Here is a 27,895-nt window from a genome sequence, read left to right on the forward strand (position 1 = left end):
CCAATTTTTTTTTTTTTTTTTTTTTTTTGAGAAAGTTGGTTTGTTGGCCCTCTATTCTGATTTTGGTTTTGCTTGGATTATTTCTTTTTTTTTTTTAAAGATTTTTATTTATTTATTCATGAGAGACAGAGAGAGAGGCAGAGACACAGGCAGAGGGAGAAGCAGGCTCCATGCAGGGAGGCCCATGTGGGACTCCATCCCTGGTCTCCAGGATCACACCCTGGGCTGAAGGTGGCCCTAAACCGCCGAGCCACCCAGGCTGCCCGCTTGGATTATTTCTACAAAAGATTCTGATTCGTTCCATCTGGTTTGCAGACTTGGATGGGCAGAAGAAAGATGTATGTTTGCCTGTACTTGTATTTGCTTATGCATGTCCCACCTGGGGGAAGACTGCTCTTGGATTGCAGTCCCTTGTATTAGTCAACTCTTCAGGTATGTGTTACCTCCTAGGCCGCACTTCTTCTTTTTTTTTATATATAAATTTATTTTTTATTGGTGTTCAATTTGCCAACATACAGAATAACACCCAGTGCTCATCCCGTCAAGTGATAGGCCACACTTCTAAGTTTCTTTTCATTTATTCATTCAGAGAACCTACTAAGTACAGGTTAGAGTGTTACTGGTAATTATTCCAAGATAAACTAATGTGATTGTGTAAATAAATGAGTAAGTAGTAACTAGCCTAGAGTTGTGAGAGGAGGACAAACTTGTGTCACTGACAAAAAAATGTCCAGATTGGCTAGTAAGAAGGGTCCATGAATCAGAAGCATGAGAGATGAGGCAGTGAGGTATCCATTTAGTAATTATCTATGAGGTGTCAGCCCTGGGCTTGGTACTAGAGTAATGCCAAAGTAAACGAGACAGATTTGCTGGTGGCCCCCCTCTTGCAGGTTAAAGGAAAATAGGCAGAAAAATAAAAAGCTTTTAAAGTGCAATCATGGAGGGCCTATATGCCCAATTAGGAAGCCTAGGACTTACCATGCATTAATGGGGGAGCCAATGAAGGATTATCCATAGAGGAGTGATGTGTTCATATCTACATTTCAGAAAGATCACAAAAGCAGTAGTGGATAGGGCAAATTTCAGCAGTGAGTCTGGAGGCAAAAGAAAGAAAAGCAGGTGATGGCAACTGACCAGGAAGAATGGGTGATCTGACTGCGCAGTCAGGATGGAAACGTAAGAGAAATGGGACAGACTTTAAGGGATATTTAGGAGTTAAAATTGACTGGCCCATCTGGCTTAGGTGAGTAGTAGACAGTGTTTTCCAAAACTAAGTCGAGAAATACTGGAGGAGAAGCAAGATTTGTGGGTGAAATAGGGGAGAGATCAAAGGCCAGTTTTGAAAATTTTGAGTGAGGAAAATCCAAATGGAAGTTATGAGAGGGTAATTTATTTTTTTTTTTATTTTTTTTTATTATTATTATTTTTTTTTATTGGTGTTCAATTTACTAACATACAGAATAACACCCAGTGCCCGTCACCCATTCACTCCCACCCCCCGCCCTCCTCCCCTTCTACCACCCCTAGTTCGTTTCCCAGAGTTAGCAGTCTTTACGTTCTGTCTCCCTTTCTGATATTTCCCACACATTTCTTCTCCCTTCCCTTATTTTCCCTTTCACTATTATTTATATTCCCCAAATGAATGAGAACATATAATGTTTGTCCTTCTCCGACTGACTTACTTCACTCAGCATAATACCCTCCAGTTCCATCCACGTTGAAGCAAATGGTGGGTATTTGTCATTTCTAATAGCTGAGTAATATTCCATTGTATACATAAACCACATCTTCTTTATCCATTCATCTTTCGTTGGACACCGAGGCTCCTTCCACAGTTTGGCTATCGTGGCCATTGCTGCTAGAAACATCGGGGTGCAGGTGTCCCGGCGTTTCATTGCATTTGTATCTTTGGGGTAAATCCCCAACAGTGCAATTGCTGGGTCGTAGGGCAGGTATATTTTTAACTGTTTGAGGAACCTCCACACAGTTTTCCAGAGTGGCTGCACCAGTTCACATTCCCACCAACAGTGTAAGAGGGTTCCCTTTTCTCCGCATCCTCTCCAACATTTGTTGTTTCCTGCCTTGTTAATTTTCCCCATATGAGAGGGTAATTTAAAACAGATTTGTAACTTAGGGATGGAAGAGCTGGAAATACTGGAACTATAGCTGAAGTCTAAGGATGTGGACGAGATAAACTAAGAAAGGAGAACTGGGATTCTGGAAAACTCTTTAAATACTTTAAAGGGTGAGGAAGAAAATGGAGATGTGTGAGAGAGAAGGACTGAAAAAGAAAATTCAGAGAAGTAGCAGAAGAGTCTTGGGGGAAAAATGATATTTCAGAATGAAAAAGGTAAGTTAAAAAAGAAAAAGAAGCAAGGAGGAAAACAAGAAACGGATATGATGGTAGACTAGATCCTCTGAAGAGTCCTCCTGATTTGAAGCAACGTCATCATGCTTAAGGCACAGGTTTTAATCTCGTTGTTTCGATAGGAAGAACAGAAGATCTCCAAGCACTCCCAACTCCTCTAAGAGGTACCTGCTACAACATATGGGAAAGGCAAACCTGGCCCAAAGGCAAATCCATCTTCGGCATAGCAAGAAGACCAAGCCCTGGAGCAGTGGCCCTATCTCTGAGCTGAACCAGAGACTAGAAAATTAAGCAGAGAAACTGGGGAGGGGCCAAAGTGGAGAAAGCATGTTCGATTTAGGCACCCAGGTTTTTCACAAAATTCCGGCTAATAACCACATGAAAAATGAACCCCCTCAAATGACAAGTAGCAGAAAAAGCAAAACATATTTTTAAACAGCATAATAGGATCAAAGAAAGAATTGGGGAACTGGCACAAAATCTGCAGAAATCACTCAGAATGTAGAAGAAAGAGATGAGATAGGAGATGTTAGTGATGGACTAAGAGATATGATGGAAAGAATAAGAAAGTCTAATACATAACTAAATAAATTCTAAGAAGTAGAGAATAAAGAGATCAGAGGAGAAGCAATTTTTGCAAAATCATGGCTGAGTACTTTCTACAATCAAAGATATGAATCCACAGATAAAGAAGGCATAACAAATGCCAAGCAGGGCATTTGACACACTGAGACACAAAGTAACAAAATTGCAGAATGTCAAAGACAAAGGAAACTTAAAGGCAGCCTGGGAGAAAAGAGAAATGACCTTCCTAGAAAGGAAGAGCAACTTGAGTGACCAGAGACCTGTTCATATTAGAAATGAAAGCTGGAAGATCACATGAAAATTACCCCTCAAGGGGCACCTGGGTGGCTCAGTTGGTGGTGTCTGGCTCTTGATTTCAGCTTAGGTCATGATCTCAGGGTCATGAGATCAAGCCCTGCATTGGGCTCCACACTCAGCAGGGAGTTTGCCTGAGATTCTCTCTCTGCCTCTGCCTCTCCCCCGCTTGTGCTCTCGCTCGCTTTCTAAATTTAAATAAGTAAATCTTAAAAAAAGTCCCCCCTCGGAATCCCTGGGTGGCGCAGCGGTTTAGCGCCTGCCTTTGGCCCAGGGCGCGATCCTGGAGACCCTGGATCGAATCCCACATCTGGCTCCCGGTGCATGGAGCCTGCTTCTCCCTCTGCCTGTGCCTCTGCCTCTCTCTCTCTCTCTCTCTGTGAGTATCATAAATAAATAAAAAATTAAAAAATAAAAAGTTCCCCCTCAAATGAAAATAAAAATAATGAACACTTTCATTCAAAGTAATGAAATGAAATAACTGTCACACTAGAATTGTACATAAGAAAACTATTTCTCAAGAGCAGTAGCAAATAGACATGTTTTCCAGTGATAAAAAATAAAAATGAGATCTTTAGTAATAGACCTACTCTGAACGGACTTACAGAAACCATACTTTCGAAGAAGGAAAGTAATCACAAAAGGAAGGGCTGAGTTGGAAAAAGATAGTGTGGGCAAAGAAACGGATACATGTATAAATGTAAAACTATTCTCAGTGTAAAATAACAGTTATTAATAATTGTTATTAATAATAATTTATGGAGTTAATAATATGAACCACAATACAGGTTTCCCCTGCTATCCAAAAGTAGAGTGTTCCTATGAAAACTTCTGTAAGCCAAAATGGCATAAAGCAATGAAACAATTACCATTAATTTGTATGGAAAAATTTGTAAGCATTCCCAGACCCAAAAAGTAGCCTTCTTAGTTAGGCTTTTCTGATATTTAGGACGCAGCTTGCTAACAGAATAAGATGTATTCACTAGAATTGTTGTTTAGAATTTGTTGATGACCTCGGGGATGAAAATTGCAATACGGACAGGTGGTTTGGTGGAAGGTATATAGACTTTTGTTTTAATCCCTCTACCTCCTCTTACTGACTATGGTTATTATTTTTCTCTAGGCAAAGTACTCAGTATCTCTGATAGTCCATGTTCTTTTCTGTGAAATGGTCTAATGATGCATAACTTTGGAAGTTGCTAGAGGAACTGAAATACTGACCACCTCCTGCTAAGCAGTCCTTTATATCTATCCTGATCCTTACAATTAACATCATCATCATCGTTAATTATTCATTCATTTCTTATTTTAATGAAATGGAGGTGAGACTGAGGTGGATTGGGTAGTATACGAGGTACGAGGAGTTGAAAATAGTTTTCCCGTGAAGAAAGGGAAAAGGGATGAATTGGTCAATAAAGGGGAGAAAAGAGACTTTTTTCAACAAGGAAGATTTCAGGATGTTTAGAAGATTGGAGGCATAACTGGTAGTGAGAAAGCAGAGAGACATAAGAGGAGGATGAATAAATAAGCAAGAATCTGAAGTAGGGAATGGGACTGTGGAGATGGACTAGGGCTGCAGGAAGAATTAGCCTCAGACAGGAGAACAATAACTCCTTCTGAAAGAAGTACTTATTATGGTCCTGATTGTGTTTGCATTTTATAAATTCAGAGTGGTGTGGTCCATACAGCTGTGCCCTGTTTCCTATTGAAGCATCATGAGTGGTGTCATTTCCTCCTTGTGTGTCTGTCTATATCTATGTGCTATTTTCTGAGAAGTTAAAGGGAAAATAAAGCTATCCATCTGCAGTCTAATTACTTAACAAGACCTCAGTGAGCACATACCATGTCTTATTAGACTCTGTTGTAGGTGCTGGGGAGTAGGATATTGAACAAGACTCCAAGAAGCCTACTCCCAAAGTCCTGTCAAGGACAAACACCTAAGGCAAGACCTGGAGGACAGAAGGAGACCGCCAAATAAAGACCAGGGGGAAGGGTATGGCAAAGGAAAGGACGGGATGGGCACCTGCCAGAGGGGGAGAATGCTATGGGACAAGTTTGGAAAAGGAGGCAAGATCCTTGTGACCCAGGGCCTTGTGGGTCTGGAGAAGAGTTTCAATTTTGTTTTGCGTGTCATAAGACAAATTCATTTTGCAGGGAATTAAGTAGGGTGTGATAGAATCAGATTTACATTTTAAACACCAGCCCCTCCCCCCCAACCCCTTGAGACTATCACTGTTCTAATTCAAGCCGACCCCTGTCAAGTGATCCTGTTAAAACACAAGACGGGGTTTCATTACTTCGCTTAAAACCCTGCAACAGCTCTCGTCTCTGTTGTGTGGTCCTTTTCATGACCCCTAAAGCCTGTAATGTTTATCAGGCCACCTTTTTTTTTCAGGGTGACCTCATGTCTTACTAGTCTCCCTCTGTTCTGCTTCAGCCACACGGGCCTTCTCATTGTCGCTTACAGTGCTCCTGCCTCTGAACACTGCTCTGGCTTTCCCCCTGCTCCGAATGCTCATCCTGCAGATAACTGTGGCTCAGTCTCCTACTTCCTTTTAGTCTTTGTTCAAAAAATCACTTTCTCAGTAAAGTCTTCCCTGACCCTCCAAACTACCCACAACCTTCATACTTTATGCATGCCCCTTTGCTTGCTTTATTTATTTATTTATTTATTTTTAAAAATTTATTTTTTATTTTTATTTTTTTTTAGCATTTTCTCACCATTTATTATAGCCTCTATGTTACTGGTTTATGCTGTTTTCTTTCTGCCTCCCCTCCTGGAACAGAAGCTCCTTGAAGACAGAGGTTTATGCATTTGGTCACCAATTTATTTGTCCCTTGAGCAGTACCTGACACACGCCAGGTGCTCGATAGATGTTTGTTGGATGAGTAAATGGATGTTTCCTCTGCCTGTTCTCTGGAGAATGAATTGTAGGAGGACAAGTGGCGAGGAGGGAGGCTAGCCAGGAGACATTTGCAGTCCCCTGGGTAAGAGATGATGGTAGGATGGAGAAGTTTAACAGCAGTGGAGACAGGGAGGCATTGCAGTGACCAATCACAAAGCGATCCATCCATTGATTGATTGGTTCAGTGGATCCACTGAAACCTTAGCAATCTTAGAAATGCAAGTCTTGGATTGTCCTCTGATGCAACTTGCTACCTCCTCTAATCTCAGTTTGGGATGGTTTTGATGGTTTACACTGTCCTTTTACTGAATGGCAACATGTTACTTTGTAAGTTCCTGACCAGACTCTAAATTTTACCCTGTATGTTCTGCAGTGGGGTCCCTTGTTTTTGCCTGTCTAGCATTTGCCTCTCCCTGTCAGGAGGTATCTTTGGGGAGACACCTCTGATTCCTGTCTAGGTGGTTCAGTTTCAGGGATGGCCCATGAGCCACTCAGTCTCAGTGATTGGATTATGTAGATGGGCACAGGATTGTGAGTCATGGGGGAAAAGGGCTCCTTTTCTGCTGCAGATCCTTAGCGTAAAATGACAGTCCAGACTGGCTGGGGGCCAGCCTTGCAACATGTCCTTGCTGAGGACAAACACAGCACAATGCAGGGCTGCGAGGGCATGAGACTTTCCAGGCAACAGCATTTGAGCACCTGCAGAGAGCCATGCCTGAATCTATTCTTGGTCTTTTCAGCTGGAAGAGCTGGAACATTCCTCATATTGCTTGGTTGTTTGATTTTTCCTTTCCACTAACAACTGCAAGTGTTCCTGACTTATAAGGGACCATAGGGAAGACTTACTTTTTTCTCTCACATGTTAACCTTTCCCATATTTGAAGTTTAGCTGTCCCATCTTTCCATGCCTTCCCCTGGCACCCCAGAATACAGGATGTAGGGTCATCCAGTCAGTCAGTCCAGCTCCCCTATTCTTCCCTCAGTCTCAATGCCAAATATGTGGCCCTGAAGTTCAGTTAATGACTGAGGGATCAGAACATTCCTGATTCAATACTCTTTTTACCATACTGTCCTCTATAACTATTTTCCTCAGCTCCCAACTCTGAGCCAGCTAATGTCAAATGAGTTGGATTTCAATTAAACTATTTTCTAAAGAAATTTGTTGACTATATAAGATCATGGTCAGATTTTAGATAAACTCAAAGCAAATTTTGCATAGTCATAATTTTAAGAATGATTCTACTTGCTTTAGTTTTCTTTATAGCACCTACCACTCTATAATATACTATATAATTAATGATTAATTTTGTTTATTATTTGTTTTCCCCTTCATCCCCACCAGATTATAATCTTCACAGGGCAGGTGTTTCATGTGATTTGTTCATTGTTCTACGACATCTAGGAGAGTGCCTGGCACATAGTATGTGTTTAATAAACATTTGTTAAATGAATGAATGATACAGATTCTGTCTTTTAGCAGCTCATGTTCTAGGAAAAGAATTTATATTTTTCTGGGGGAATATGCAGGTTAGTAAGTGCTATATCTTTTAGGTTTGATTCACTTATATTTTTATAGAGATACATATATTTTTTAAAGATTTTATTTATTCATGAGAGACACACAGAGAGAGGCAGAGACCTAGGCAGAGGGAGAAAGAAGCAGGCTCCATGCAGGGAGCCCAATGTGGGACTTGATCCCAGGACCCCAGGATCATGACCTGAGCCAAAGGCAGACACTCTATAACTGAGCCACCCAGGCGCCCCTATAGAGATATTTTTAACAAATTGCTTCTTGGATTTGTTTTTTTGAGCAACTTCTTTGCATTAGAAGCACTTACAATTTTATTTTAAAAAATTAACATTTTAAAAAATTAACATTTATTTTACTTTTTAAAATATAAACCAATTGGAAAACACAGGCAAGTTTAAAAGGAGAAAATAAATACAACTTTCCTGTGTTTACAGTTTAATATTTTGCTGGATTCCTTTCCACTTTATTTTCTAAGCTAAAATTTTATTATAAAATAAAAACTGGTATCACTGAAGAAACCAGTTCCTTAAACAAAGAGCTTCTACTCGAAAGAAAGAAAATAACTCTCTATCACCAGGTAAGTAGATTAAGTAGAAAGCAAGAGTATGTGTGGTTATGTTGTATTTTTTTGTTTTGTTGTTGTTGGTTTTGTGGGTTTGGTTTGGTTTATTTTGGATGTGTTGGTCTTTAACAGTGTTCACAGCTTGTAGCTTTTTACCAGAGCAAGGGTATCAGTGTCAATCAATGATACACAGCAGCATCTTGGTCCACTGCCTCCCAGTTCTGAGGCCCTTTGCACCTTCCTCAGAAAGGTCCAGAGGCTTCTAGGGAGGGCCCATATGTAGGAGACCAAAAGATATTAAATGCAAAACACTTTATTGGAGTTTCAGGCACAAAACATCCCTGCGGGGGACTAGAACTGGCTGGAAGGGCCACAGGGCAGGGATGGGAACCTGAGATCTGGTCTATCTGTCAAGAAGCAGCCACGTCACTGCACTATGTTTAAACAGACTCTTCAGTTCACTTCATTTCTTTCACAAGTAAGTCTATAGAGTGTCCTGCTTCGGAGGAAGTAATAAATTATCTCCCCTCAAGTCTGTTTGCTTCTGTCAAATGGATTTGTGGAGCAGATCTTTATCAATATGTTTCTAGGTCCAGCAACTTTGTTTATGTGTTGTATTCACTGACTGAGAGGATTTTACTGTAAGATGATATATCATCAAGTTCTTGTCCTAAATGGAGTTTAAAACCCCTGAGATAGAATTTTAAAAATACTAGTGGGACATCATCAGGATGAGTGACTATTAAAATTGCAAATCCCATTCCCACCTTTTCTGATTTCTTAAAATGCACACTTCATGATTTGGGTTGTATTTGGGGGAGATTATGTTTTAAAAAAATCTCAGCAAATCAATGCAGCTTTTTTTTAGCCACAGGAGGCAAAGTTAAGCTTCATATTATAGGAACACCACACACCAATCTTTGATTGGTCAGCATAGTTTTTAATCAGCTTCCTGCGTAGATTTTAGAGGTATTTATTTTGTTTCATGTTTACTTAAGTTTCAAGACTCACAGGTTTTTGATAGAAACGAGTTTTATTTAGTTATAAAGTAAAAGTTAGACTTAGCCCAAACCATTTGGTATTTTAACATCTCATGCTTATTGTTTGTTTGCTTGTGAACAGTCCTTACAGAGCCTAAATCCTGGGTGAATCAAGAAAAGTAAAGTAGTTCTTCCAGAGGAAAAATGTTCACCCATTCAAGTAAAACTATAATCGCAAAGACTTAGCTGTTAAGGAGCAGAAAGCTGACTCAGGCCGCCAAACTCAGATGAAGTTCAGCAATCAGCTATTTCGAGGGACCCCAGAAAGTGGCTGGGGTGGGGCTGAAGATAGGAGGACTGGCTGAAAATCCATAAAAGAAACAGACTCTCAGATCCTGTTCTCTCACTCCCAACCAGAGGCTGCCCTCCCTCGGACAGAAGAAGGCCGGACACAGGACCCGCTAAAATAGGAACATTTAGGGAGCTACTTGCATTCCGAATGGTGAGACCCCAGGCCACTTTCTCTGTTTGGCTTCCAGAAAGATGACTTCTGGCTTATGCCATAGGTAATAGATGAGAACATTACTCTCTGGGGAAGTGGATTGGAACAAGAAGAAATCCTGCAGATACTGATAGTTAAGTCCCCCTAATTTCACAAGTGCCACCCCAATAAGGAATGTGAGATGCCAGGGAATTCTGTGACTCAGAGGAGACGAAAGCAACACAGGGAACATTAAAAGAGAAAACAAGCAGAGCAAACCAAAACAATAGCTAATATTCTCCAAGACACAAATGGGAAATGTTATATCTATGAAAAAAGATGATCCTATAAAAAGCAATATTCAGAAAACAGAGAAGAACTCTTAGAATATAATACTAGAACTCTTGGAATATAACACTTTTTCAAGCAAAGAAATGAAATCCAGGGGTGCCTGGGTGGCTCAGTAGGTTGAGCTTCAGACTCCTGGTTTTGGCTCAGGTCATGATGTTATGTGTTGCAAGATTCAGCCCCTGTTGGGCTCAGTGCTCAGCGGGGAATCTGCTGGAAATTCCCTCCCTCTACCCCTCCCCGCACACGTGCTTGCACATGTGCTCTCTCTCTCTCTCTCTCTCTTAAATAAATGAAAATGAAGCTTTAAAAAATAGTTGGCCATTTTACTGGCTGCAAAATCTTTCATTTAGTTTAATTTACATTTCCCTGACAACGAACAATGTTAACATCTTTCGATGTTAGCCATTCATATGCTTTCTTTCGCGATGCACTTGCTCCAGTTTCTTGGCAATTTTTTTTTTTACTGTGTTGTTTGTCTTGTTGATTAGCTTGAGTTCTCTATGTAGCCTGCATATAAGTTCTTTGTGAGATACACGTTTTGCAAATATTTTCTCCTTGCGTCTTGCTTTTTTATTTTCTCAACAGTGTCTTTTGAGGAGATGAGGTTTTAGATTTTGATGTCCTATTTATCATTTTTTTCGTTAATAGCTAGTGGTTTTTGTGTTTTAAGAAATCTTTACTTACCACAAAGTCACAGAGATATTCTCCTGTGTTTTCTTCTTGAAGCTTCATCATTTTAGCTTTTACGTTTAGGTCTGTACTCCATCACAAATTAATTTTCATGTGCAGTGTGATGTAGGGGTTCAGGTCATTTTTTCCCCAGGTAGATATCTAGTGTACATTAATTTTTAAAATGTTAAATCAAACTAAGCTGGGATAAACCTCACTTTTTACATATAAATATATTTATATAAATATAAAAGCATATATTATAATAAATATTTACATATTATATTTATATATTTTAAAAAATATTTTTATATTTACATAAATGTTTTACATATTTCTTGATTCAATTTAATAATATTTGGGGAAGGATTTTTCAATTGTGTTTATGAGGGATATTGGTCCACAATTTCTTTCTTGCAGTGTTTTGTCAAATTATCATATTGTGGCTGTGCTAGACTCATGAACATAGCTAGGGGCTATTCCCTCCTCTGATTTCTTGAAAGCATTGGAGTAGACGGATTTGATTTCTTCTTCAGATGTTGGATAGCCTTTAACGGTGAAATTGTTGAGGCCTGAGGTTTTCTTTGTGGGAAGATTTCTAATTACAAGTTCATCTTTTGAAATAAACGAAGGGTTCATAAATTTTATTTCTCTTTGTATTAGTTTTGGCAAGTTTGTTTTTCAATAAATTTTCTCATTTCATCCCAATCGTCAGATTTCCTGGCTTTCAGTTGTTCATATTTTTCCTTACTATCCTTTTGATGCCTGTAGGATGTATCTTTATTGTGGTTCTATTTTTTCTAAACATTTCTACAGGATATAGAATTCTGGATTGACACAGTTTTTGTTTTTGCAGAATTTTGATGATGTTATTCTGTCTTCTATTATTTCTGAGGAGAAGCCAAAAATTATGTTTATCATTTCCCCTCATTTTTTGTCTGAGGATTTTTAAGATCTTTATTTTTAATTTTTCAGCTGTTTCACAGTCTGGTTTTCTTATTATCCTTTCTGAGATTCACCAAGCTTTTTGAATCTGTCTGTGGATGGTTTTCACCCATTCTGGGAAGCTTAATGGACTGTTGATTTTTGTTTTATGCAGTCATTTCCTTGCTGACCTTGAAGTTGTGCATGCTTGGTATTATGCTTTTAAAGACGACTTTAATTTAGTTTTGCTGTTAGTTTTGGGGTAGATTCTTTAGAACTAGGATATAACCTTTACTCTTGTGGCCCTTATAGGGTTTTGGCAGGAAGCCTGCAGTGTTTACCAGACCCTTGTAGTTTGGTGAGATGCAAACTCCAAATTTGGTCTCCCATGCAGTGGGAGCAGCAGATTCATTGCTCTGGTCTTGCAACTTTCCAGCTGTTGCTTTACGTTGGTCTACTTGGCATCTCATCTAGGCAAGCACAATTCAGGGTTCAGACAAGAATTTAATGTGAATTTATGCACAGATTTAGGACATTCTCTCTGTGGCTTTTTATTTTCCAATACTCCTCCCTCTCCTTCCAGCTGCTTTGCCAGTCCCACACTCCATCCTCTGACAAGCCAAAGACACTGCAGTGTCTGCTCTGGTTCTAGCCGCTCCTCCTCGTGTGGGCTAGGGCATGCACTCAGCAGAGGAGCTCTGCTGCAGAGCTGCAGTCAGTGTGGTTCCTTTCTTTCTCTCAAGGGTCAAATGCCCTCCAATGTTTACCTAAAGTTGGTGACTTTCCGGAACCTTCAAGTAATTAAACTTTATATTTTCCCAGAGTTTAGAACTGTTACCTGAAAGAGAGTGAGTCCAACACAAGTCACTCCGCCATTTTCAGAACAAAAAATTCAAGAATTTACTTTTAAGTATCAATACTTCAAAAATTTCAAAGCAATATTATATTTTCTGACTCCCAAATATTTCTGTTCATATTTTTATGAATTGACATGTAGATATATAATGGCAAAGTGGCAAAATATGTACTTAAAAAAACATTTTATTTATTCAAGAGAGACACAGAGAGGCAGACATAGGCAGAGAAGAAGCAGGCTCCCTGTGGGGAGCCTGACGTGGGACTCGATCCCAGGACCCTGGGACCATGACCTGAGCCAAAGGCAGATGCTCATCCACTGAGCCATGCAGGTTCCCCACAAAATATGTATTCCAATTCTCACATAAATCAAGATTTCAGTGATTTAATAGAATCGTTATTCTTGGAATTCCCTTATATACTCCCATCCTTGTGTTTTACATTTTTGTTTCAGCCTCAAATAATTGTTTTTTAAGTGGTTAAATCTTAGTGGAGGTTTCTTTCAATTCTTTTTTAAGGGATCGAATGCTCAAAAGTCTGTATATTTTTAACTACCAGCATATTTCTTATCAAAGACTGGCAGTATATCCTTCAGTACATGATCACTATCAAGACCTTGGCTGATCTAGCAGCTTCATGCTTCTTTAAGACTGTGCATTTCACATTTGAGCTGTTCAATCCCTAAGAAGATAAGCATTCTTGAAGAGGATGGCATTACATGGCCTTCTCAGGACTTGCAATTGATAATACTTTGCAAGCCTAAAGGTAATTATGAACCTCTGCACTTCTTAGTATTTAAGATCAGCAATAAAGTAGTTGAGAAGTAGAACAAGAAAAACTTAACTCTTGCATATGCCCTATATTCCAGAAAGAAAAAAAATATGTTTTATAAAATATATATCTTTTCAAAAGTATATTTGGTGACCCAACAGAGGAGTTAGTGGGGGCAATGATTGCTATGTGTTATAGTCATGAGTAATGGCTAGGTAGCAATGCTGTATATTGGAAGAGCATTTCACAGTCTGTGGATTCCAAGTATCATTATATGCCAGTGATTCTGAAATGTGTGTCTCCAGCCTGTGCCTTCATCCTGAACTCCAGGCTCATATGCCCAACTGCCTATTCAATGCTTCACATAGGAATCTAATAGTTTGAACTTAACATGTTCAAAACTGAGCTCCTGATACTCTCTCCTTCCACCATTTCCCCAAAGTGCTCCTCCATCAGCCTTCCCCATCTCAGCTAATGTCAGACTAAATATTTAGTGTGTCATCTTTTGAATCTTCTCTCTCTTGCTCTTCACATTAGCAAAATCCACAGGCTTGGGGCAGCCCCAGTGGCTTAGCGGTTTAGTGACTGCCTTTGGCGGAGTCCCACGTCGGGCTCCCTGCATGGAGCCTGCTTCTCCCTCTGCCTGTGTCTCTGCCTCTCTCTCTCTCTCTCTCTCTCTCACACACACACACTTGAATAAAAAATTAAAAATCTTAAAAAAAAAATCCACAGGCTTTACCTTTGTGATACGCCCTGAACTTGACCATGTCTTACCACCCCTTCAGCCCATAACTCTGGCCCATACCAACATCATCTCTCACCCATATCATTGCAATAACCTTCCTCTCTGTTTCTACACTTACCCCTCCTCAATCTATTCCCAGTGCAACAGCCAGGGCAATTCTGTTAAAAGACAGATTAAGACCTTCTGCTCAAAACCCTCAAATGTTTTCCTATGCCAATCCTATGTCATAGTTCTTATTAAGATCTAAAAGGCTCTACCCTACCTATACTAGTCTCCCCTTACTTATCCGAGTACAGCAAACTGGCTGTTCCAAACATGCCAAACACTGGCTCTTCTCTGTGCTGGAATGCTCTTATCCCATTTATCTACATGGCCCGCTTATGCATTTTCTTCAGATTTTAACCCAAAGGGCTTATTCTTAGTGGTCTCTCCATCTAAATGTGCATACTTCCTACCAGCACATCCCTTATCTGCTCTGTTTCCTTACTTAGCAGTTATCACTATATGCCATACTATCTATTTCCTTATTGAGCTTTTGTGTATCGCCAATCTCCATTACTGGAATGTAAACTTAGCGAGGGCAAGGCTTTGAGCTAGTTGTCCTCTGCTCTATCTCCAGTGTCAAGGCAATGTCGAGCACACAGTAGGAGCTCCAAACATATTTGTTGAATGAATATGCAAAGCATTGCCACAACTGATCCTTAAAATTCTATCTCCATTTTACTGATGCAGAAAGTATATTCAAGGTGATTATAGGACTTAATCTAAGGCACACAGCCAACTTTAAAGACAATTATTATATATGGCTTTTAAAAAAAATCTAGATTCGGAGGTATTTCCATGGCACTACACTACTCCATCCCAAATTCGAGACCAGTATATTCCTGAATCATCTGAATCCAACGAGGAAATGTAGATGTTGTTTTTGTAAACCAATAAGAGAGGATTTTTAGATGTCTCTATTTCCATATTATTATACTTCCTCTGAACTAGTAACAGATTTTTAAATAATTGAGGTGATATTTATATAATATAAATTAGCCATTTTAAAGTGAATAATTCAGTGGCATTTAATACACTCATAGTGTTGTGCAACCACCCTCTCTAGAAATACAAGATTTTAATCCTTTCTTTCCCTCCTTCCATCTGTGGTTCCTTCCTTCATCCCTTCCTTCCCTTCCCCCTCCTTCTTTCCTCGTCTCCTCTCTCTTTTTTTTAGATTGTGCTATGACAAATGTAGAGCATAAAGTCAGAAGAAAACTTAGAGAACCCAAATTCTTTTCTGTGAATCAGTTTCTTCTGATTAATTAACACTGTTATTTTTTTTCTACCATGTTCACTGGACTATCACTAGCCTCTAGTACTCTTAGGGCATTAGAAAAAAATATCATATAAATAGCACAGTGACATAAGCATTTCTTATGTGTGATTAGTTATTACTATTCACAGCATCTTCTTGATGCTTACATTAGACTTCTTCATAAAATTTGGTTCACATTATCTAGTGTCTGCTAAGGGATCTCCTTAGTCTGCAGGCTTTCTGCAAAACTTTAATTTTAGACTTACAAAGTCTACTTTTATAATTTAATTAATTATACATTTTATAACATATTGATATTTTATATAAATACTATCTATTCTTGTGAGTTTGTCTCAGGAACATGCCGTGCTCTGTCCTGTTTTATGACCTCGCAGGGGCTCACTTTTCCCAAAGGCTCTCTCTGTCCTCCATCTGTCAAATTTTCTCCACACTCCAAGGCCCAGGTTTCCTTCTTCTTTGAGCTTCTTACCAGCAACTCAAAGTGCCACTGATTTTCTTGCCACTCTGATTTTCTGCTACTGCTCTTATTGTCTCCACTACATGATTGATCACTCAATTACATTCTGTTCTGTCTTGCTCATTATCATTTCATCACTGGCTACTCTGGGGCCCCATTGCCTTTTCCATCAACAGAGAGGGTGAGACTAGATGTCCTTGAAACTTTCTTCCTGCTCTGAAAATTCTGCTTATAAGTAAAGTTTTTTTCTTTTTGGATTATAAACTTCTTGAGATAGATACATATGTTTTAAAATTCCGCAATGTATTGTGTTCAGTACCGACAAGGATTTCTTAAATTTCTAGCCACTATAAAGATTCACGTTTCTGTGTATTTAGAAGTGTGATACGACTCCTAGAAATGGTAGTGATCCATTAGGTCAAACTAGTAGAGTTATAATGTTCAGGTCTCAGAAGTGGCAGTCTTGCTACTTGTTCTGCTTACAACATGCCCAGAATAAAGTGTTCCACTCTGGCAGGCTTGCCTTAGGAGAGCGATCTTTAATCTGGATAAGAACAAATTAGGGTAGACTCTGGAAACCATGATGTAGGAGGTATTGAAGGCATTTAGCCTGGATAGGAAATGATTAATAGGAGCCAAAAATACTGTGTCCAAATGCTTAAAGATATAGAATGAGGTCTCCTTCTGCCTGTGTCTCTGCCTCTCTCTCTCTCTCTCTCTCTCTCTCTCTGTCTCTCATGAATAAATAAATAAAATCTAAAAAAAAAAGATATAGAATGAGGCAAGAATTATTTTGGGTGGTCCAAAAGATATATCTAGGACAAATGGATGGCTTTTCATGCAGAGGCGATTTCAGCTTAGTATAAGTCACAACACGTTCATAAGTTTCTTATAAGTTAGCTATTATTTAACATTAGAATGAGTTATGTGCCTCATTGGCTCTATCGATCAGTTGTATGGCTATTGACTCAATGTCCGCTCTATGCCAGCACTGTTTTGGACATGAGCAAATGGTAAATGAGATAGTCAGGGACCTGCTGTAATAGACCATACATTCTGGTGGGACAGAGAAACAATAGGGGAAAACAAGCAAAAACTCCACTATTAATATAAAACGTCCACGAAGAAAATGAGACGGAGCATGGTGATAGAAGGGAGGTGGAAAGGGAGCTGGATAAGAGTAGATGGTCACGGAAGCCCCTGTGAAGATGACTCGAGCTGAAATGGAAATGACTGAAAGAATCAGCCATGTAAGTATCTCAGGGAAGGACATTCCAGGCAGTTGGTACAACAAGGGGGGATGTTGGAGAGCCCTCAGCCAATGACCCTTTGATGGTTCAAATGTATGTGTCCACCAGACTAGGCCCTGATCCCCAGTTGTTTACTAAAACACTAACCTGGATGTGCTGTGAAGGTAGTTTGTAGATGTGATTAACATCCGTACTGAGTTGACCTGAAAAGAGATTACTCTCTGAAAGTGAGCGGGTCTCATCTAATAAGAACACCTTAAGAGCAAAAAGTTTCTCTGAGAAGAAATTTTTTTTAAGAGTTTTATTTATTTATTCATGAAAGACACACAGAGAGAGGCAGAGACACAGGCAGAGGCAGAAGCAGGCTCGCTGCAGAGAACCCTTTGTGGGGCTCCATCCCAGGACCCCCGGATCATGACCTGAGCTGAAGGCAGACGCTCAACTGCTAAGCCACCCAGGCGTCCCAGAAGAAGGAATTCCACTTCAAGACTACTGAGGTAGAATCAAATTCTGCTGAGGGTCCAGCCTGCCAGCCTACTCAAGAGGTTTCAGACTTGCCAGCCCCTACGTTGCACAAGGCAATTCCTTATAATAAATCTGTGTGTGTGTGTGTGTATATAGTACCTGCATACATATATCCACACATATATGCGTACATCCACGCACCTATAGGTGTATATCCTCTTGGTTCTGTTTCTCTGGAGAACTAGGACTTATATAGACCCCTTCCTGGGAGCTTCTGCATATCCTGGCATGAGGTTCTGTGATTCCACAGCTGATTGAGTGGGAGTGGAGAGGAAACTCTAACAGCTTATGATGCCAGAATTATTTAGGGACCAAAAAAGCTGTGAATGGAACTTTTAGAAAATATTCCTATTTGGCAGATATCCTTGCTGTCTATTGAGTCCTACAGTGTAGCAGGTAGCCTACCATCACAGATGTCCAATAAAAAGAAATGGAGATTTCATCCCTTACTCTGTTTTTGTGTTTAGAATTGATTTCTTACTTGGGGCACCTGGGTGGCTCAGTTGTTGAGTGTCTGCCTTTGGCTCATGTCATGATCCTGGGGTCCTGGGATCGAGTCACATGTTGGGCTTCCTGCTCAGCAGGGAGCCTGCTTCTCCCTCTGCCTGTGTCTCTGCCTCTCTTCTCTGTGTCTCTCATGAATAAATAAATAAAATATTTAAAAAAGAAGAATTGATTTCTTCCCTTAGAATTTCCCTTGGAGAACAGATTAAAGAAGAGGTGGTAATTATAGGAGTTCAAATTAGATTTTTCCATTCTTTGCTGGATTAAAGTCAACATATTTATGTTTTTTAAGAACTTCCATATCTACAGTCCAAAGAATACTCTAGAAATTCAAGGTGAAGTGCATGATGTTATCAGCCAGCAGCCATTTTTGATTTATAATCTATTATAAATACCTGAGAAATCACCTTGAAATGGTCTTCCTGGCATTTGCACAAGTGATACAGGTCACTGATAGCATTTGTTATTGTGTCTCCACTTGCTACTCCCTTCAAACTTAGCAAATGGCTCATTTCACCGACTCAAGGCAACTTTCTCACCAGAGAACTGAACCTCCAGGGTCCCCTGACCATGGTTGACAACCATAGATGTATCTCCAGTATTTCCACCAGCAGTGCAGAGTGTAGAAGCATGTCATTAGCTACCAGACAGCTAGTAACAGAGTAAGAATTATAGATTACTATGGTAAGCTTATCATTTTGATGAGTAGACAAAGTCTTTTATATTACCTTTGCATATTGTTAGTCCTCTTTTCTTCTCCATATAAAATGTTTTAGTTTTTATGATGCATGATCTTATCTAAATTATTACATTATTATCAAATTTTGTCAAAATAAATCCAAACTTCAAAGTGTGCGTGTTCTAAGCTGTGTTTTATGGATAGACAGTTTGTAAGTTTGAATTGAGCCTTTGTCCCAAATTAATCCTGAAGGAATCCAAAACAGGGGATGTGTGATAGAAATAGATATTTGAAATGTTGGAGTCTCACCTCCTGTTTCCTTCTAAGGGTGTGCTGAGTCCCCTTTTCAGAGGGCTTAGCTTGCTTCGTGGATTCCAAGGCCCATGGAAAAGACTCTATGATGACAAAATACTTTTGCTTAATCTGATGCGCTTTTTTTTTTTTTTGCGATCTTGCCCTCTTTTTCCCTCTATGGGTTGCTTCTGAGGAAACTTCTAGAATACATCCTATTTTCTGTCCCCCCTTCACTTTTATTTCAGATTGTAAAGCACATATTTCCTACGTTGCTATACAAGTCTTCCGAGTAATTTAGAACATCTGTCTGCAAGCAAGAAGGAGAGATTCCAGGTACCCTAAGGGAAGGATCCTCCAGTCTTCCCACAGAAGGAACTGCCTACTGCATCTTCACAGTGCACAGAAGTGCTAAGTCCAAACACCAGCCCCCACGAAACAGCTGTGCGCACCCTGGAAGCAGCATCCTTTCTTAGCCTCACTATTTGCAATTGTGTGTCAAGACCACACCCCTAAACTCCACACTGCAGTACTTTTGATCCCATCTCTGTGTGAGATTACATCTAATTATTTCTAGACTTTATCATGTTCCATCTAAGTCTTTTTTTTCTAGCTAAATATCCCTGGTCCCTCGTTGCCAACTTTATCAAGTGTGATGGTTAATTTTATGAGTAATTTGACCAGGCTGTGATCCCCAGCTGTTTGGTCAAAAGTTAATCTAGATGTTTCTGTAAAGGTACATATAGATGTGATTAACATTAAATCGGTAGACTTCAAGGAAAGCACATTCCTCCTCTCAGGTGGGTGGGCCTCATCCAGTCAGGTGATGGCCTTAAGAGGAAAGACTAAGGTTGCCCAAAGAGGCAAGTTGGCTTCAAAACTGCAACACAGAAACCTTACTTGAGTTTCCAGCCTGTTGCTCTATTGGCTCAAGGTGACCACAACATCAGCTCTTGCCTGTGGATCTGCTTGACAGATTTCTGACGTGCCAGGCCCTACAATCATGTCAGCCCATTCCCTAAAAATCTCTCCTCTCATGCTCTCTCTCTTTTTCTCTCTCTCTCATTTTCTCTCTTTTTTATATATTTCTAGCAACTTATCTATTGGTTCTGTTTCTCCGAAGAGCCCTGACTGGGCACCTGGGTGGGCTTAGTGTTTGAGTGTCTGCCTTCTGCTCAGGTCATGATCCCAGGGTGTTGGGATCAAGTCCCACATCAAGCTAACCGCAGGGAGCCTGCTTCTCCCTTTGCCTATGTCTCTCATGAATGAATTAATAAAATCTTAAAAAAAAAAAAAAAGGAACCCTAATACACCAAACAACAAACTATTTTCATTTTCCCATCCTCCTCACTATTTTCTGAAAATGGTTCCGGTGACTAACACCTCACCTAATATACACACTCAAGGTATAATGAGCTCAAGGTAGAGCAGTATCGTTTCCACCTTATCCTAGCTCCAGGATCAGCATATGATTTAGTGCTTAAGAACAGAAACTTGGCAATAGAGAGAGCTGCTTTTAAGCTGCCGTCTTACAATTCTGTGACTTCAGTTACTAAACTTCTTTCAGTCTCAGTTTCTCAAATCTCTGGATGAGGAAAGTAATGGAATGCATCATGGTATTTTGTGTTGTGAGAATAAAAAAGATACTCCCCTTCAAGGAAGGAACCAGTCGTCCTTTGGCTTTAGCAACAGGTAATCCCAACTGATCAATGACTACTTGTTACAGTTACCAGTAAACCAATCGGTAAAGATCACACTTCTTAAAAACAGCCAATTAGCAACAGCCTCACAGCAATGACCATCCTTCTGAAGGTCAGCCAACCAACAACTGTCTTACCTGAATTACTCTGTCTCCAGAGTTAAATATCAACCCAACCCTAAGACCTGTGCTTCTGAACATACTCAGTCCCTGAACTTGACATCTGCCTAAACCCTATACAACTCTGCTTTGCTCAGAGACTGTGTGGTTCATAAGCACAGCTCTCTCTTGTTCAGCAATAATTTCAGCTTTTTGTTGCAGGCGTTGAGCGGTGGTCCTATCCTTTGACAGAGGATAAAATTGGGTTGTATGTCAAAAGTATTGAGCATAATGCCGGCATTGAATAATCACTTAAGAAATATTATTTTGAGTACTCTAGACCTTGTTTTTTTTTTTTTTTATAACAGCTTGAGTTACAAAATTATTGAGAAAGTAGCACATACATATCTACATAAATTATTTGGAATTATTCTGAACATTTGTCTCTTCTCCCCCATTTGTTAATTTGTTTATTCAATCGTATAAGGATGGACTCATGGATTTTTAAAAATATTTTGTATAATACAAGACTATTTAAAAAAAAATGATTCTGGCTTTGGCCATTGGGACTTCTTGCAGTTGATTTTTGTGACCTTTTGACATGATCCCATTGTTATGGAGTTTTGTTTTTCTTTGTTTGTTTAGCACTTACCTTCTACCACCACAAAATGCCCCAGGCTCATCTTGTCCACCTGGAAGTAGAGGGGGGCTGTTTACTGTAGCTGTGTAAGACTCTGGCACACAGGCAGCAGGCTAAGATCTCTTTAGCCAAATCTAACAGCATAGTTGAGAAGCTCTCCTCTACTTGCAGACTGACCATGGGCAGCCTTTAGTGTTCTCCATTCTCTTCTGCTTTTTGCAACACAAGTTCTCAAGTGTCTCAGCTTCATTCAGGGGTGGGTGTTCAGTGGATGTCCATTCTAAAATTAGCAAGGGAGAATTCTTAGAAACATCATTATATTTTTAAATTTCCAAAATATTATAATGTATGTGATCATGTAACCTTCACTGCTACATAACATGCTCTTTAGCATGTCTTATTTCTCTTGCTTACTAGAAATCTCTTGACAGCAGAGACCACATTTTGTGCTTTTTTGTATAATTCCTATTCTGAGCACTTAGCATATAGCATATGGTGAATGAATATATTTTGTTGAATATGTCACAATTTTTTTCAATCATTTTTGCAGATATGTTCTCTAAGATGAACTTGATTTTTTTTTAAATCATAAAATCAAAATGTAAGGTTGTATGTATCTTTATCTTAAAAGACCCTGTTAGAATTCCATGATGAATTGTGATATTCTTGCAACATGGACAGTAACACCCAAAGCAGAAATGGATGGGTCTTTGTTTGGAGCTAGCACTTAAGCCTGAAGACAGAGACTTCCATAGATGACTTTTGTACATCCCTTCCTGGTGTCGTAATTCTGGGTGTCCTTGACTTAAGGGGTTTTATTGCTACCTCTTGGCAATAGCCAGAAACGATCTTTAAAAGCATAGTGCTTAGCGTGGTTAAGAAAAGGAATTCAGGTGGCTTGTGGAAACCTGGATCAGTAATATAGCCTATTGAATGGGCCATCTGGGGACAGAAGGCTTTTTCGATTGGGGTTTTTAAACCTCACCCTTAAGAAGCATTATAAAAGAGAATGTTTATTTTTCCTCATGCAGAGGTCTCCGTAGACAGCCAGGTGGCATTTTTACTCAGTAGTGTCCTTCTGGTACATCAGTCAGGAGGGTCACAGGTGGCTACAGTCAGAGAGGGGCTGCTTCAACCTCTTCTCCCTACTCCCGCAGCCCCAGAATGCCTCATGTTTCAAAAGATGTTTCAGACAAACCGTAAAACACAGCGCTATATGGGTAGCTCAGCTGTCTGAGAGAGGATCCGAAGATCCAACTCTAATGGGCTGATTAATGGAAAATCCATTACTGTTGTAGGATAAGAAGAATATTTCTTTTGCTTTAACCAAGTGGCATGGAAATACGAATAAATAGGGTGACTGCCAGCGGAAGAGGTAAGTGGTGGGCGCCCTGGTTGTCTGTTCTGTGTGGTTTGTAAATAGAAATGTTATAGAGTGATTTTTCGGTTTTTGAAGTGTTTGCTAAATTTATCTGTGATATTTATGCTTTAAAAAATGATAAAAATATTTTCTCTTCCACTGAGTAGACTACACAGTGAAAATAATTTTTTTCCTTATAGAAGTTTAACAACCAAATCATTTTATGTAAAGACACTTTTATTTTTTTAAAAATATTTATTTATTTATTTATTTGAGAGAGAACTTGAGAGTACAGCAGGAGGAGCAGCAGGCAGAGGGAGAGGAAGAAGCAGGCCCCCCACTGAGCAGGGAGCTCGACAAGGGGCTCTATCCTAGGACCCCAGAATCATAACCAACTGAGCCACTCAGGTGCCCCTGTAAAGACATTTTTAATACCCTAGTTCATCAAATCTCATTTACCATATTTTGAACAAGAATGAAATAATAATATCCCCACTAAGTAGGAGTGCCAGATAAAGGATACCCAGTTAAATTTGAATTTTAGATAAACAATGAATATTCCCTGTAGGTCCATGCAATATTTGGGATATACTTTTGCTCAAAATATACTTGTGGGGCACCTGGGTGGCTCAGCGGTTGAGCATCTGCCTTCGGCTCAGGGCCTGATCCCTGTCCCAGGATCGAGTCCCACATCGGGCTCCCTGCATGGAGCCTGCTTCTCCCTTTGCCTCTGTCTCTGCCTGTGTGTGTGTGTGTTTGTGTGTGTGTGTGTGTGTCTCATGAATAAATAAACAAAATCTTTAAAATATATACATATATATTTATATATACTTGTTATTTATTTTGAATGTTACAGGAAATCTTTTATATTATTTGTTAACTTTGGCAACACTATCAGCAAGGCAAATTTTTCTGGAAGAAATTTCAAGCTATCAATATAGCATTTTTAAATTTTTCCTTTTTAAAAATTTTTAAATTTTTTTATTTACTTGAGAGAAAGAGAGAGAGAGAGAGAGGAAAAGAGAGAAGAGAGGGATGAGCAGACTCTGCACTGAGCAGGAAGCCCAAACATGGGGCCTGATCTCACAACCCTGAGATCATGACATGAACAGAAACTAAGAGTTGGATGCTTAACTGAGCCACCCAGGCACCTCTCAATATAGCTTTTAATAAAATACATTGGCTTTTATTTACACTGTGAAATCAACTCCGTATGATGCATGGAATAGAGATGTTGTGTCTGGCTCCTTTCATCTCATTGGCTCACAGCCTATTGCAATCCACCCCATAGAGCCCCATCACACCCCAGAAATGGCTTTTGTCATGGTCAATGGTGATTTCCATGTTGTCAGATCTAATGGACACTTTTCTGCCCTCATCCTTGACTTCTGTGACCCCCTCCACTCTCCTGCTCTTCTACCTATCTGACCATTCATTTTCTTTCCTCTGCCAGACTCTCCTACTCTAACTACAAGTGGGGGAATTTCTTACGGTCTATAGAAGGTTCCTCCTTCTGTACCAACACTGTACAATAGAAATTTCTGTGAGGATGGAAGTATTCTATATATGCATTTATCAGTTCGGCAGCCACAAGCTACATGTGGCTACTGAGGAAATGTGGTTAGTATGACTCAGGAGCTGAATTTTTCATTTTAAATTAACTTATGTGGCCACATAAAGCCAGTTACTACCATATTGGACAACACAACTCCAGGCTATCTTGCAAGGTGAGCTATTAAAAAATAGCTTTAGACTTTTGATTTCCTCGGTTTTATCTGTAGTTCAGATCTCCCCACAGAGGGTTATATTCATCTGATAATTCAGATGACTCACAGGTACTGACTGATTCATAACTGTTCTTTTCTCAGCTGCCATGATTCAGAGAGTGGTACCACCAGCCACTTGGCTTGTTGAACCTAGAAAATGAGAGCTGCTCTTGATTTTTTTTTTTTCCTTTTCCTTACTATCTCACATCCAAACTGTAAGTAACTTCCATTCTACCTCCAACTTGCATTTTGGATCTGTCCACGTCCTTTCATCTCCACCACTACCACCTAATCTAAACTGTCATTATGTCATGAGTGGGTGACTTGCAATAGTCTATCTGCCTCTGGAACCCCCTTTCAGCCCATTATATACATAGTTTCAACATAATTCTCTCAAATCATGAGTTAGATCATGTCACTTTCCTGCTAATGATTCTTGCATGTTTTGCCATTGCTTTTAGAATAAAATGTCAATTCCTTGTTTTGGACTTCAAGAATCTGGACCCTGCTTTCCCTTCCAACCCATCTTATACTGTGTTTCTTCTTGTCCCATTGCACTAGACTTTCTGGGATCGTGTGTGCTCTGCTACCCGAGGGTCTTTGCACTTGCTATTTCTCATCTGCAGTCTCCTCCCCAGCTGTTGACCTGGGCAGCCTTTTCTTACCTTTTGGCTCTTAACTCAGAACTGTAGGGAGCTCTCCCCTAACCACTTATCCCAATGGGTTCACTTCCATTTCTTTATTCTCCATTCTTCCAGCATAGAGACTGTTTCCTCTATGCTTGTCTCCTTAATGTCTGTATAGCCCACGAGCCTATGAGCTCTAAGAGGGCAGAGGCCTCGATGTAACTCTCCGCATACATCTAATACTAGCACATTACTGATGCATAGTGGAACTCGATAAATATTTGTTGAATGAATGAATGAGCTCATGCTTTGACTTATAGGCAGGGTATCATATCTCATTTTATTGTTTCCAAAATCCAATTTTTAATTTGTATTTTAAATAGCAACAAGTGGATGACTTGGCTCCCTACCACCTTCTTCCCTTTTTCATTAGATGAACACAACAATAACATCCAGGGAAAAGTCAGAGATAATAAAGATTAATTACACTGGGAATACTGTCTTTCTTTCAAGTCTCCACAAGACCATATTGCTTTCGGCTTTCTAGAACTACTTAACACAAAAGAGATTTTCAGGACTATTCTGGCAAATTGTAGACACTGGTTGCACTTTGGAATCATCTGGGAAGCTTTAACTTATGCTGGCTGGGTCTCAACCCCATAGATTCTGATTTAATTGGTCTGAGGTGCATCCTGTATGCTAGGACTGTTAACGCTGCCCAGGAGGTTCTAATGTGTAGCCACAGTTGCAAATCACAGAGGAAAGTTGTGGAGCAAAGAAGGGGGGTAGACGCAGTGAGAGACTGTTTTTCAAATCATTTCGTCAGCTGGAAGTTCTATTTACCATGATGTTCTTAGTGCAACGTCTCACAGTTTAGCTAATAGTGTTTTATAAGACTTTTAATTTAATTATTTGTAATACTTTTCATTAATTAAAAGCCCATTAGCTTTTCTGACAAATATTCCATTGAAACTGTCGGAGGTTAGAGTCAACACTCTTCCAGGTGAGTCCACTTGCCGACTCTGCACAATTCATGAGGAGGAAAGAATGACTAACAAGTGCATAACTTGTGTTTCTGTTTAGTGTTCCTTGGCACAGGTGAAGTCACTTGTGGTCATCTGCCTTGACCAAAATGTCAGCTACCAGTCCAGCCTGACCTCCTTTGCTTTATTTCCCTCTGCCCTCAGCAGCCACCATTGTCGTGGGTCTACCTCCAGGCCTGGGCCCTTGCCAGTTCATCAGATGAGCAGAGCAAAGTATGTCAGAAGCCTTGGATGCTCTAACTTACACTCCCCATAGCTGAAAGCTAATAATAAATTAGTAAGCAAAGAGTTATTAATAAGTAGCATTCATTCTTCATAATTAATATTTCATGTTAATAACAGGATAACAACTAGGCCTTTGTAAGTTTCCTACTTCCATGCATTTTCCACAAAACTTGTTGCTCCCTTAACCAATCAGTTTTTCTGAGCATTAGATATGATCCAGAGTGTAAACCCTCCCATGCCTTCCTCAGTTGGCCCTGTTCACAAGAACTGATCTGTGCTACACAGCCACCCTGCTCCATAACCTGGCTCCTTGGAGGATAGCATGGCTGGGGGGCCCTGGCTGACACTTGAGGTATATTTCTTCACCCACCTCTCCTGGGATAAACGTCCACATCTTGGCTCCTGAGTATTACCCACTGTCTAGACCCTTCAGCCCTGTGATTAAACTTCCAGATGCTAAAAATCTCATATATGTTTGTTTTTCTCCATTGGCCCCAGCTTTATACAATCTCATTGTCATCGCCATTTACCCTTTCTACCTGAGCCACCCCTGTCCCCTTGTTCCAGAGAAATGTGTCTCACTAGTTCGTAGTTCTCACCCATTTTGAACCATTTTAATCATTGTTCAGCATTTCTTTGCAACATCTGTACTGTTGGTTGCATAATATTTCATCATAAGTTGCCTTGCCTTCAAACAAACAAACCAACCCACACCCCCATACTATCTTGCTTTGTCTAGGCAAAAATATTTTAAAATCATAGGCTTGATGTGTTACTTACATCTTTTCCTTTACACATTAAAATAAATCTGCAACTATTCACATAAAATATCTGCAGACTATTTAGAATCACCCTGTAACCAGGGTATCCTTGAACCACACTTTAGGAAATGTTTGCTTCAGGGCCTCCACCCTGAGTGTGTTCACTCCCTTCCCTGCCCTGCCCCTTTCTACTTGTCTTACGTGGATGCCTCAGGTCCTGTGTTGGGCATAAATACTTAGAAGTAGTCAAGCTCCCTGCTTGGTGCCAAGTACACATGTGCTAAGTACAAATGGAATTTCACTGATAAATAGCTATAGTCAAAGCTAACATCATGTGGTGGTTAAGAGTGTAGGAGGTGCTCTGAATTCAAGTCCCAGCTGCTATTTACATGTCAGTCACTGCAGGTCTCTCTGGTAGCTCAGAGAACTGCTGTGAGGATTAAAAGCATTAGCACATGTTCAGAGCTTAGAACTGTGTCTGGCCCCTGCAAGTGCCATATAAATGTTAGACATTATTATAAGCTGTGTGTTCAGTCAACAGAAGTAGTCTGTGAGTGTGCTAGGCATCCTTTCCTTGGAGAAAGAGTTGGCTAGGGAATCACAGGAGTGTACTCATATTCATTTAAT

At 39.9% G+C, this 27,895-nt stretch overlaps 1 long non-coding RNA gene across 2 annotated transcripts; it reads left to right on the top strand.

The window, feature by feature from the left end:
* Nucleotides 1-142: 142 nt before the first annotated feature.
* On the top strand, nt 143-20,422 carry LOC112658412 (uncharacterized). 2 transcript variants are annotated; one of them, XR_003135689.3, is made up of 3 exons: nt 143-432; nt 9,644-9,728; nt 19,298-20,422. It is a non-coding gene; the product is annotated as an uncharacterized LOC112658412 (long non-coding RNA). The 2 variants fall into 2 exon arrangements; XR_003135688.3 differs by lacking the exon at nt 143-432 and adding an exon at nt 8,540-8,724.
* The last annotated feature ends 7,473 nt before the right edge of the window (nt 20,423-27,895 follow it).

Source organism: Canis lupus, chromosome 35 (genome assembly GCF_003254725.2).
Source record: "Canis lupus dingo isolate Sandy chromosome 35, ASM325472v2, whole genome shotgun sequence".
In the NCBI taxonomy this organism is placed as follows: Eukaryota; Metazoa; Chordata; class Mammalia; order Carnivora; family Canidae; genus Canis; species Canis lupus.